This window comes from Hetaerina americana, unplaced genomic scaffold, assembly GCF_022747635.1.
Source record: "Hetaerina americana unplaced genomic scaffold, ioHetAmer1.1.p SCAF_9, whole genome shotgun sequence".
Lineage (NCBI taxonomy): Eukaryota > Metazoa > Arthropoda > Insecta > Odonata > Calopterygidae > Hetaerina > Hetaerina americana.
Genome location: NW_027287538.1, coordinates 31,413,361 through 31,427,053, shown reverse-complemented (window position 1 = coordinate 31,427,053; position 13,693 = coordinate 31,413,361). Strand labels below are relative to the sequence as shown.

Below are 13,693 nucleotides of genomic sequence, written 5' to 3'. Positions count from 1 at the left end.
CTGATTTTGCTCATTAACATATTTAAATTAAATCACTTGCTGCATAACTACAAAATATAGGTAAAATATGACCAAAATGCACGTGAATGTTTCTATTTTAATTTTAATAGAATAAATCAAAAAGTGAAAACAAAACTAAAAGCGTTGAACTCATCATATGGCTAATTCATTAATTTAACCTCGAATGCAACATTGGGAAAGATATTTTCTTTAGTGGATCAAACGCACTGCTGTACTCATTAATAAGTAAAGAAAGCAAACATTAATGATTTTAAAGAGATGGTCGTCATTCAGAAGGTGGCTATTCAGGTAGAATCCCTCATTCTTTTGTCTTCATCCTTGCCCTTATTTCTGAATAGGAAAACGCGAGCAATTTAGAGAACCTCAGTAAATACCTTGGGACAAATAAATCAGAATTTTCATGCATTAAAAAAGAAATTATCATTTATATCTTTTAAGAGTTTATCTCAATTTTGCATTTCTTTCACTTTCTATTTCTTTCTTTCATTAAAACATATGTATTTGTATGCATAAAATATATGTTATAGTTAATTATAATCTTATTCCTCATCAAAATCCGTTACCTTAGCAAGACTGCACTGTTTGAAATAGTATTTCCTAACCCTCAATTCTTCAGTAACCTAAAATAACCATGCTATCAATGTGTATAGTATATTTCTACACACCACCCTTACCCCCCTCCCTACTTAAAGTCTTTCTGAACTAATCATGCTAACAGATGACTAAATGAGCACAAAAAATATTTATTGATTTTGTCTTTCTTTCAAGGAATAATATATATATATATATATATATATATATATATATATATACATATATATAATACATTTATAATAAAGGAAATGGAGTAACTGCAATTAGTCATACATAAGTACTTCCTCTTTGCATTAAAATGGCATTAGCGTTGAATTAATAATGACTGAATCATCTAAAAACCTAAACAATAATTTATGACCTAAAAATACATGATTTACCCTTCCCACTCCTTTATGTAACTAAGTAACCAAAAGTGAAAAGCCTCGAGGAGATAGGGTGTAGGTGACAGTTTCATCAGCCAAAAAACTTCCAATTTCCAAATGCTTGATATGGGTCCCATCTGTGGCTTGGCACCCGTGAAATCAATAGTAAAGTCGATGCTGGGGACATGTGAGGTAGCGTTGAGACGCATTAAGAAAAAGTGGTAGAGTGAGATACCTCCAGTATAATGGAATGAATAGGAAATAGATAACAAATAAATTGTAATCGTAGTGATCTATTGAGGGATGGAATTGAGAAAATTGTGTCTTATACATAGAGCTATTTGATATGTGTCAACGGTAACAAAAGCGGGAATTCTTTCGTTAGGGAAATCGCTGTAGGAGGCAATGAGACTACGATGTGTTACTGGGTTCGTGCATTTCAGAATTAAAAGTGCGTAGTTGGGACAATGGGGTAGATAATAGACACTTCTGTTATTAAGAAAAATTCAAAGCGTTTATACCTAAAAAAAAGCAATTATTTCTTCGTGAAAGTTTTAGGTAGTAGGTTTAGGTTAAAGATGTTGGGGATTGTTCTATAGTAGGAAGTATCCAAGAAATGTCTGTTTCTCCCATATGTAGCCAAATTTTTAAGGAAAAATACTGCGGTACTTTCACTGCCCGATAATATTTTTGTGAGGTTTTTTTTCCCTAAAATTAGCTCAACAAAATCCTTTGCTTACCTATTCCAATTCACTACTGTACAAGTAGCAATTTAATTAATTGTTTTTAATGAAAACTTCCGACTAAATATTCATGTGATATAATATCAAATAGCTTCGAAATTTTCTTTCAACACTAACCATCCCTTCAGATTAATCCTTAAACTTAAGGAGGTGATTTCGTCACTGAAGTATGGTCCAATAATAAGCATGATTGCCCCTTTTCTGTTACGCTCTTTTCTACTGTCACGTATATACCATAAACATGTACAGTCGCGATTTTTGAGTAGAAAGAAGCTGATGATTAATCTGGAATAAAGATTCAGTATATGTCAATTATAATAATTAAAATTTTGAGTTTACTTACATATGTTTATTCCGCAGACCAAACAGCAAACCCACATAATCCTTAGCATTACACTTCCATTTGCAGTTGATTAAACTGGAAATCTGAAAAAAATAAGCACTGGGGAATGATTTCAGTCTAACACTACGAAATTATCTAGTACAATTATTCGCACAATTTACTTTCTATGGCAGTCAAGTATCATTTCACATCAGATCAAATTGTATCTCAAGATATGCTAATATACGATATATTTAGAAATAGGAATAGATTAAAATCCTGGCTTTTACAGAATAGCCATGGGCAGAAGAACGGCATTTGGACTACGTCACAAGAGCCTTAATTCAAAAGGGCATTCTTTTTTGTGCATACTCATGGATGATAAAATTTCAAAAAGCATGAAATACATCTGCATACATATGCAGTCTACAAAAAGCGCTAAATTGTGGGACACAGTCAACCCTTACCTTTGGAGAAAGATAATTACAATATTTTTTTCTTACTTCAAGTATACTAAATATGGCTTTCAGAAAAGGGGTTTCTTCTCTTACGTGAATCACGCGACCTCTAGCGTGAACCCTAGAGTCAAAACTACCTTATTAAACATCAAGAAGCTAGAATCCGAGATTAAATCTATTTCTTATATTTAAATAAAAAGTCTTCACAGTACGAGTACTCACGTTTTTGAATAAATGCATATTGCACGTTATTGGATAATTCTTTATGAAATTCTGAGGTGCAATTGTTTGTTACTTAATAGTAGATGTATTTTCAGACGCGCAGGTTGAAAGGATTTTTGCATGAATTTATATGGTATGTGGGTGCAGGTTTGCATGAATACGTTGATTTTGCGTGTAGTTTTGTTCTCTTTTACGGGTGGTGACCTAACAGCCCCCGCCACACGCCCTTGCAGCGGCTTGTGGGGTATAGTGTAGATGTACGTAAAATCACGGGTCACTTGCGCTGTTCAATAAATATTTAATCGTTTTTTTTCTCCCATTGCTATTTTAATGAAAACAGTATATGAGTTAGCATAATATAAAAATCAGACAATAATGTCTACGAAAGGCCATATTTTATATCATTATTTTTAATTGATACCCTAAAATAATCTTTTGAAAATATAAAAGCGGCGTTAGGAAGTGCTTCAATGGAATTTTCGTGACAAATTGGCTAAAAAAATTGTGGGCTGCCACAAAATTGTTTTTTCAAAGCGGTGAATTCTAATTGTATCTATTAATGAAAATTCATATTTTTTTCTTGGATTAACACCATGAGTGTAATGATTTGCTCATCTCTCTTAGTCAAATTTAAGTTTTCAAATATATTTATAACTTTATTTATACTAATAAAATCTTTCTTTGGACAAAAACAACTTTAAATGTATTAAAATGGAAGAAATATAGAGTGGAAGATAATTAAAGTCAATGATGTATTTTTTAAAGTATTTTTATTCAAACCGCAGGCACTCATATAATTTTGTTTTTTCATGCGGCTCATAGACTCGTAAAATTTGCAAAATAATTTGCTCAGTAAATATAAAAGTGTGCAATTCATCGTTTTCAAATCGATATAATTGTCAATTTCTTGAAACAAGTATTTATTCCAATTCATACTGTGGCCTCGGGCCAGTAAAGATTAATTCCGCATCTTTTCAACTTCAGAGGTTTCAAAAAACACCGTCTTAGCCAATTTAGCTCATAAATAATCGATGCAATAAATATCACTTGATTTCTAGAATTTTTAAATTAATTGGTTTTTATCATGGAAAGTCAAGTATTTAGAATTATAATTTAAGTAAATCCTGAGGCGCCTCTGGCGTGTTACTTATCTGTAGCCAAATTTTGGTTTTATTCCCGAAATTGTTACTAAGTATGCCTCTAGATGCGTCGTATGTCAAAGTATCTTCCGCAAATGCAGATTTTCTCCTTTAATTGATGCAGGCAAACATGACTATCCTTCAACAGATGGAAATGGCGAAAAATATTACCAGGCTTGTATCAGGCAATACAATAAAAGTGGTAATTCAATCATTTGCGCTCAGCCAAAACTTATGCCTCCGACTCTCATACTATTGACCAAGTACCACCATACTAAAGAAAAAACGTCAGCACATTATTCGATAAAAGTATCATAGAGCTAGGTTCGAGGTGAAAAACTAAATTTCAATCAAATCTCATGAAAGATCGTCTTTAATTTCCGGGAAAATTTGGATTTTGATCTTTTTTTCTCTAATTGATTTAGAATCCTGAGTACTTCGCACATTTGACTGCGTCAGATAAAAATTGTCGAATGAAAAGTCCCCCGGAGAGGGTCGGATCAAGTATGTGATAATTTACAGCCCGTGTTACATTCAAAAATAAATTTATGGAGCGGTAAATTTATTTTTTGTTTCATTCCACAGCAATTCTTTCCGAAAAATGATTGTTCAGAAAAAAACTGGGGTTATTTTAGAAACATAGCTCTGCCTTGCCCGGCCTTAATACCCTAACCTTTACTTGGTGGCATCAATCACGAATTTAAGGATGATATCTGAGAAACAGATTCAACATAAAGAAAAAAATTCAAATAATACCTCCGTTTCCTTTCTAAAGAAGTAACTCATGTCAGTTTAATGGATGAATAGAATATGAAGCACGGAAGAGCTACGAATGACGGGAGAACAACCTGCATAATGGAAAACATAGAGACAGAGAACGGATAAGTGGATAGTACTCAAAATGTGGTAGTGTAGCCTCTTAAGGGGGTTTTTTAGGCAAAATAAATTGGAAGAATTGTAGCGGAATATTGTTAAAGGAATTTCTAAAGTAGATCATAGGTAAAACGGACTTTTGAACTACTATTTGAAGATACAGACCAATGAAAAATCCATTATCTAAATATTATTTAAAAGAATATAACTCGAAGAAAAACATCCCTTGTTTGCTGTAAAAACCACAAAAGATATCTGCTAACACTTCCAGCTGAGCTTCGCTTGAAACGTAATTCTTAATATAACTGGTCATGGTAAATGAGTGTCGGAGAACGATGCAGCATATGGCCAAATGGAAAAAAATAACGACGTTAAGCACTGCAAACGTAAAAAAATCATTAAATATTCGAGAATTTTATTGCTGAGGATTCTCCTCAAAAATTTAATGCTATAATAATTTCGATAATATCCTCAGTTAACTTTGAAACGAAACGGATATCATCCATGCTCTTAATATCCTATTCGCTTCCGAAATATTGTATTTTCAAAGCCTGGCCCGAATACTGAATCCAACGAAGCGGTGCCGCCACCAGTGATGAAGAAGGTCGACTGCGGGGGCACGCCGAGGTGTGGCGGGGGATGAGTCGAATCGTGTGTTATTAACCGGGACCAGAAAAATTCGATGGCGAAAACACCTCGGGGAAATTCCAACGAACGCGCGTGGGATTTCTTTCCTTTTATTTTTTTTGTCCGCTCGAAAAATCGAACGGAATGCTTTCATATTAATCCAGACGATTTTTTTTCCATTGACTCGACGGAGATAATCATCTCCTGATTTTTATTTTCGACGCGTTTTATCGGCAACTGGAGCACTACTGTTTCTTCAATTATTTCCCGTGGTAGTCGCGAGAAATTTCCACTATCTGATGACGAAGAATGGAGGTCGTAATGCGGGATTTTATGCTCACAAACGCGCTTCCACAGCAGGAAATTAGGATACGACAGTGGGGATTGGGAATCAAAGCAAAAAGAAATTAACGACACTCTGGTTTTCCTACGATAAAGGAACCAAACACAAAGTCATGCTTTATAAAAATTAACGAATGAATTCCTGTTTCTCTAACAAAGAAAACGCATATTTGTGCGTATATGGTAGAATTGTGGTCATTTACATGTGTAACACACTTAATCATATTTTCAAAATTAGATTTATTCATTCTGTCTTAAAATGAACACCATAAAAGAAGAACATCATTTGACAGTCTCCGTAACATAACATAACATTGAGGAAAGTAAGAATTGATTTAATGCATGGGTTAATGCTTAACACAGAAAAAATAATGATAATTTGCTTGTCTTACGTAGAAAGAAATGTCACTGAATATTAATTTTAGATAAAGTGCTGATGGATAATAAAAAGCATTTTAAAATTATTTTATAAAATTTGCGCCGCATAAAATCATTACTAATGGGATACGTACGATAACAGTCATGAGTTATAATCTAAAAACATATTCATACCGGCGATAGCAGTGAACCAAAAATAAATATTTGATGCTCTAACTTCATTCTCATCCTCATGTTTCTAATAGGAATCACATCATCCGTTGGTCGTCTACCATACTGATTAGAATTCTATCGTCCCAGAAAAGTAACGGAAGAAAAACTAAAAATATCTTTTTAAATATCTTCTTCTCGGCTGGTGAAATCCTAAAATAATATCTTACGAAAGTTTATTCGACATACCGAAAAATGTCATAAGTAAAAACTGAATTAAAAAGAGATTTTATTTCAATGGTGTTTTCTTGAACTTCAACATTATTTTTTTAGACTGTGAGATCCCCATCTCTCACGTATAAATAAAGCTTAAGCATTCGAAAAAATAAACTTAACGTTGTTTATTTTTTTGACGGGAAACAGAAAATAGAAGAGAAGGAATCGATTGTAGTGGTGACGGCCTTAATTTCACTCACTTTCACCAAGAGTAGGGGGTTAGACAGAAATCGCATTGGGTGGCTGGGGACGAGGCCGCCGGGGACAGGAGTGAGACCGAGAGAGAAAGAGAGGCTGGGGAGCCGTGCAAAGAGGAAAAAGTTCGCCTTTTTGGGTTTTTCGTGGAGGCTTGGTGAGTGGGTGGGGGAGTTTGGGCGGTAAGATGCGGAATAAATGGAATGCGAAAACAAAACAGAGACGAACAAGCGAAGGATTCCCTCGTGGATAGGAATGGAATGAAGGAGGGGAGGGGGTGGGAAGATTATTCTCTTTCAAACCTCATTTCTCCTCACCACCGCGGGAAAACCAGTAATGAATTAGCTGCATCGCCAACAATGGGAAAGAACTTGCTGAGAGAGGCAGAAAATCAGACGATGGTGGAACTGGTGAAAGAAGAAAAAGGCTTGCTCTCAGAATGGCATTGCCGTTTCCCGTAAACGGCATCAAAAACGCTTTAGCATCTCGGTTGAATCATCACCTATATTTTCGAGACACAAAAAATTGACAATCCAAGGATTGAAATGGAATCACCTCAATATGGTTTGGTAAATATTTCTGTAGGATCGTGGATGCGTACGTCAATGCATTAAACTTCACAGGCATAACTATGGAAGAACCAACAATACTGAATTTTATGACGATGAAAAGTAATGAAACACATCCCAAATTATTTCAAATACTTGAAATGAGAAAGCTTTATAATCAACCTACATGAAGGGTGATTTTTTATGGATGGGATAGACATGCTATGCCACTCATGAAAAGAATTATTTCCACAGTCGTTTTATAATACACGTATGCTGCATTTTTCTAGGCAATGATGTGAAATCACCTAATTAACTATTATAAATAATGGAGATCACCAACCTGTGGATATTATCTCAAGTCATTTTGAAGAATTTCATAAAATTTTCAATAAATAATAATAACTTTTATCTCAAAACCACTTCATTTATTCTAGTAAATTAACAAAATGGCATTTAATATTATCAATACAAGCTACTTAAAGCCATCCTGTACGCAGTAATGTAGCATTAAAATTAGCAAATATGGACTTCACTTATATTTAACTTATAATCAGTTGAATACTTTAATCCGCATTGTGTTTTAAAGATTCGAACAGATTGAGATATCACGATACAATTTCACATTATGACTACAATAATGAAATTCTCAATAATGAAAAAGTATTATCAAGCCACATGGAATTAATAAAATCTAAATCACAATACATTAAAATTTCCATAACATTCTATTTCATTATTTCCGATTCATTGATATAATGCTAGGTTCTCATTTTCAAATCATTGAGAGAGGTTAGGAAATTATAGGAAACTTTCTTAAAAATAACAGCAGATTAAAACTCGGCAAATTTGATTTAGGTGTTTTTACTAATGCCTTCTTTCATTACATATACTGTTATTTAAGAGCATATTTAAGATATGTATCGACGTTTAAAAGTATGTTCGATCATAAGAAATATTTAATTTGATTTTTATCGCCCATAAGTTTCCAGGGCTATTTTTCAAGTTACAAAGTAAATTATGCAAGCTATGCATAGTTGAACTGCTATGCATAGTTGGATTGAAGTAGCGGAATGCATTAAAAGATATACTTAGAGAGAAGTAAGACACAACATATAACAGACGAAACCTATTGAAAACGTTTATTTTAAGGGTAAGGTTATCATCATCAATGTTCTAAAATTTTGAAAAATGCCTTCCAACATTCCATCTCTTTTACTAAACTCATTCTTCCTCAACTCCTGGCCAAGTTTTCTTGCTATTCCCTTCCATGCTGTATTTCACATAATGTTACCCTTTTCTATTTTAGACTCTTCTGGATAACTTGATACTTGATAACTTGATAACTAAAAAATTGATCTCAAGCAACTGATTTCTGAAGCTTCTTTTCAGGACCTAACATTTTTTTATCGATTATTCATGCACATGATTCATAGACATTTAAGTGAATTCCACTCAACTTTTTTGAAGTACTTCTTTATTTTATTTATTTTTGATGTTCATTTAGAACCCCCTCTTCTACCGAAAGCGCACATGGTTCTATAAGCATACGATTCTGCACTTAACGTCCGTATAATTCCCTCTATTAGTGATATTTTGCCGTGGATGACAATTACACTACCTTTTTATACTCGTGCAACATTGTTATAGGCACAATCAGTTTTGTGATTAATTAATATATTATTCAGATCCCATCAGATTATTACTTAATTACGCTTAATTATACTTTTTTTATAAAAAGGTAAAACATATGAAATCCTTAGCAGTTAGCGGGCAATTTTTACTGAACTAATGAGCTGCATCATTTTCACCAGAAGTCGCTCATTGAGCATATCGCTAAATGCATATAGAAGATCGCCGTAGTATTCAGGCCTTAGTCGATACAGCGAAGTTTACGGAATCGTCCGCCTGGTCATCAATGGCATTGAGGGTCACAAAAAATCATCAAATCAGTCTCTGTGAAGAGCATTATCAGTACATGAAGCACACAAAACGCAACTTTGAATCCACAAAATTTTGCACACTAGCGTAACTTCAGAAGCCAAGTCCGTTGCTTTAAAACTTCCTTCCCCACATTCATGAGGCAATACGAACAGAATGATTTAGTTGTAGAAAATGGTACCATGGACGTAGTTAAATTTCAAGAGAGTCCTAAAGGAAAAAGTGTGAAGAGAAAGAGTTGTAAAAGCAAGGAAGAGGTCTTTCGAACATTGGAGAGGTTGTGGTAACGAAATTTGTGTTTGAAAGAGAGACAGAGTAAGATAGAGAAGTGAAACCTCTCAGCAGAAGAGACGAAGACATTCTGGGGACGTAAAGAAAGAACACAAAGTGAAAGTATTGCCAAAGAGTCTGAAAAAGGAAAAAGAATCGAAAAAAAGAGAGAAAAGGAATACGAAGGAGAATATTCAAGCGAGGGAGCAAGATCAACAATAATATTTCATTCAACAGGAGGTAATGCCATTGGGGACACCTTGTTTATTTTATTCTGGCACTTATCAAGTGAGGAGCTCCTAGTGGTTAAGGTGGAAGAAGATGAACAAAAATAAATAAAAATACCGGAGAATGGCTAATTAAGAATCAACTTTTCATCACAGCTCGACCTCGCATTATAAATTCTGTAGAATTCCCTTTACCTCGCTGGCTTCCTTTGTGCGATTCTTGCCTTTTTCCTCTTTCAGCTACCATTAGCTGCTTGCATTGTCATTAAAGATTCTGTCCCAGTTCATTCACTATGAATAGCGTAGAAATATTCCAAAGACACTGCGGCCGATCCCGCAACAGTAACTTTTAACGAAGTCATCCACTGATATGCATTTCAAAGCAACATATTCAGAGTGTAGAGGGTCAAGGAGAATGATTTTTACGCTCTGAAATTGTAGCGTAAAAAGTGAAGAATAAAATTATTAAAAATTAATAATTGCAAATATTTTGAAAATATTAATCCAATAATCTCTCAGCTAAATGTATGGAGATAGAAAATGAATCATATGGACAACGGTAGACATAAATCGGAATCTAAGGGACTCAGAAACTGTCAATATCCCATGTTTTCACCTCAGTGGATATTTATAATCGCATTGTCGGGATTTATTTTTAGGTCTCTTAGCCAAAATAGACAATAAAATGAGAGAGAAATGCATTAAATATCGATTACTAAGAAAACCCCTGTTTCTAGCTCAAGATAATTGAAAATTGAGTACAGAAACGAGTAGAAAAATGGATACGTACGACATTTAACAATCACTCGGAAACCACGGATGTGCATTCATTATTTTGCTCGAAAAAATACTTTACTTTAGCCTTTTAAAAAATAATTGATAACTGTAGGAATGGCATTTATGCATTGCCAAAAATGGTCAAATGAATAGATGAAGGAATAACTCATTTAAAGCTCTGTAAAAAAGTTTTTTTAGCAAAGAAACCAAAATATATGGTACAATCTGCCCGTGCCACTGTTTGGAAGAATAGTAAAAATATACATCAAATAGAGAACGAGAAATTAAATATGAAAACAATTCAGGACAAAGAAATAAACGCATATTTTATAATTGAAATATAATATCGATAAGTAGAAAAAATTGTAACCAGGATAACGGGCTCTGCTGGCCATCTTATTATATAAATCTTGTACATATGACCTACATATAAATAAGTACATGAGAATAAATATGAATATAAATATATAAGAAATATATTAGAAAATATAAAAGAATTTAATAGGATATCACCATTTGATGAATCAAGAGATGTAAAATGAATACCTGGAAAGTTACAAAACTTATAGAAAGGCAAGAAAAAATAAAGGGGATAATTTCAGATTTTTGATTTGTTAGATTAATATTTGAACCAGCTTAGGTTGCATGAAGGAAGAATCCGGACAAAGGGATAATAACGATTTCAAGGCATAACATTTAAGAGCAGAGATATAATCTCTAGTCACACAGGGCATACAATAATTTGCTACAAAAATGTGCTATTGGCCAAGGGTGATGAGATATTTGAGCTATTACAAAGGAATTACTATTATCTTTACGCACAACTTTACAAATTAACAAGGGCAGGAAGTTACCCATACCTCATTCACTACAGTAAGACCGGCATAATAAAATTCAAAATATAAAACAATCCACCTAGCATGCGATGTCGTAAATTCTCTTTGAGAATCATACGATGAAAGGTAAAAAGAAAAAGGGAAAGTCTCCGAATGGAAGTTACGAAACAGGTGACGTGCATGTTGAAAGAAAGACGGAGAGTAGATACAAGAGTAATACAGAGTAATAAAAAGATACATAGATAAAAGAGTAATACAAGGGTCGTACAAGGCACCATCAGACATGTGATTGCTAGAAAAGTTGACTGAAGAATATTAATCTGCCACCGTCGAAATCAAGGAAAGGGGAAAACAAAAAACGCTCATCCATCGAGTGAATTGGAAACAAAACAATTCGCAAATACGAGAGTAAGTGGCTGGGGTAAGGTAAACAGGGGGAAATCATAGAAAGGACCTTATCATGGAAACGCAGTGAAATCCCAAGGCGGAGGAGAGTGGGTGCCCCTTTGGGATCTGGGAGAGACGGAAGGATTGAAAGGGGCGGACCGAGAGAGAGAGAGAGCGAAGGAATGAGGCGGTGAGGGAGGCGGGAGACCCGGCGGACAGAGGCGCGGAGGACGCAAAGAGAGAACCGGAGGGGGCCAGGGAGCAGCGGGATGTCAACAAAGGAAGCTGGAGGAGGAGGAGACGGCTGAATAATTCAGGAAGCAGGAGAAGGCGCCACTTGGATTCCCAGACTGGTAGCCTCTCCCCGTTCTCGCTGGTCTCCCTACCCCTCTCCCCCTCTAGTGCGGACACACACACCGCCTGACTGATGGAAGTAGAAAGGGAAAGGTTTGGATGGTGTTGGGGAGGAGGTAAGGGTCGGAAGGATGTGGAAGGAGGGGGTGAGAGCGAGGGGAGAGGGGTTAAGTGAGCTGTGAGTTAGGCAACCTTCCCCAGAAAATGTGAGAGACAAAAATTCGTCCCCGCCCATCCCAATTCTCGGTCCATAACTGCCGAAATGAAAAGTCGGCCCTCGAATATTCAAGGAAAGTTCCCTTTCGTGAGAGCTTTCGCGTTCGCAATCCCCCTCTCCTCTCTCCTTGCTCGCTCACACGTCCCACCCCACCACCGCACTTGAAATTCAGTCAAACCGGACTCTCTCTGTCTCTCAGCAAATCAATAATTGCTACATCCATATAGCAGGTCTCATTAAATTTTGGTGTACATCGCAAATATAATTAGCGCCATCAACGTTTTCAAAGCTGACTAAATCAATGACGTGAATTTCAAGCAATGCGTAGGTATTTGATCGAGTTATTTCCAAATGTGATTTTTATTTCAGTGAAGAGGCTAAAAACATATTAATGTGAATAATTAATACTTTATTCATGAAATATGTGCCTGCCACTTGTTTAGATATAATGGCGAGATTTCTCATCATTGCGTTTTAATCGAGCTTTTACGGAGTACCATTTTTATTTATTAGATTAAATACGTACTTAAATGTATAATTAATGCGTTATATGTGAAAAATTTGTCTACCCACTTGGATAAATTATTACCCGCAAACTTTGAAGTTAATCACCATACCATACTGCAAACAAGTTAATTAGAAAACAAAATACTATATAAGTTTGACTACATTAGGTAAATTGGAAACACATGGGAGAGATATGAAATATTCACTGCGTTGCCAGCGCCATTGAAACCAGGAATTTATTCGAATAAATAGGTTTATTAAAATTAATCTGCATTCCGCCTATTTAATATTAACCAATTATACTTTCTTTGACCACCCTATGCATAGATATTAATGCAATAAAATTTCCGCTCAGCTTATCCCTCATACATAATATAACGAATTTGTATTTCTCTCAATTACGCTTGGTCATTTATCCTTAGATTTTTATCTTTGAATATACTAGGGACTGTTGACAAGATAACTCAAAGTGTATTAAATGGCATAAAAGTTAGGCTTGAAAAGAAAAAAGAAGCCAGATTATGTAGAAGAGATGATTAAGAAGCTAGACCAGAGAAGGAAATGAAAAAAATTAAATACTGAATTATACAGGAGAGAGTAAAAGAGGAAAAATAAATTGATACGAGAAACTAATGCAACGAAAGTAGCATGGTGGAAAACGCAGAACAATATGAAAACCTTGCAAAGATGAAATGAACGCGTTGGGCAGTAAAATTAAAGTACCATCAGCCAGTAAGAAAGAGAAGTCCGACGATACTATTAATTATATGGCTAGAAAAATATCGATTCAACCTGAAGGGACTATAGAGAAATGGACAAAACACATATATGAAGTACATGGTAAAATATTAGGCCAAAAATTTGAAAATATACAAGAAAATATGAAATCGATGCATTAAAGGCTATTGCAGCTTCATGCTTGTA

General features: G+C 34.8%; 1 long non-coding RNA gene across 1 annotated transcript in view; it reads right to left on the bottom strand.

The window, feature by feature from the left end:
• LOC139699060 (uncharacterized) overlaps positions 1-13,693 on the bottom strand; it is a 367,166-nt gene that overhangs the window by 131,770 nt on the left and 221,703 nt on the right. Inside the window, exon 3 of the long non-coding RNA XR_011703049.1 lies at positions 2,067-2,149. This is a non-coding gene — a long non-coding RNA (uncharacterized lncRNA). The remainder of the gene's footprint in view (positions 1-2,066; positions 2,150-13,693) is intronic.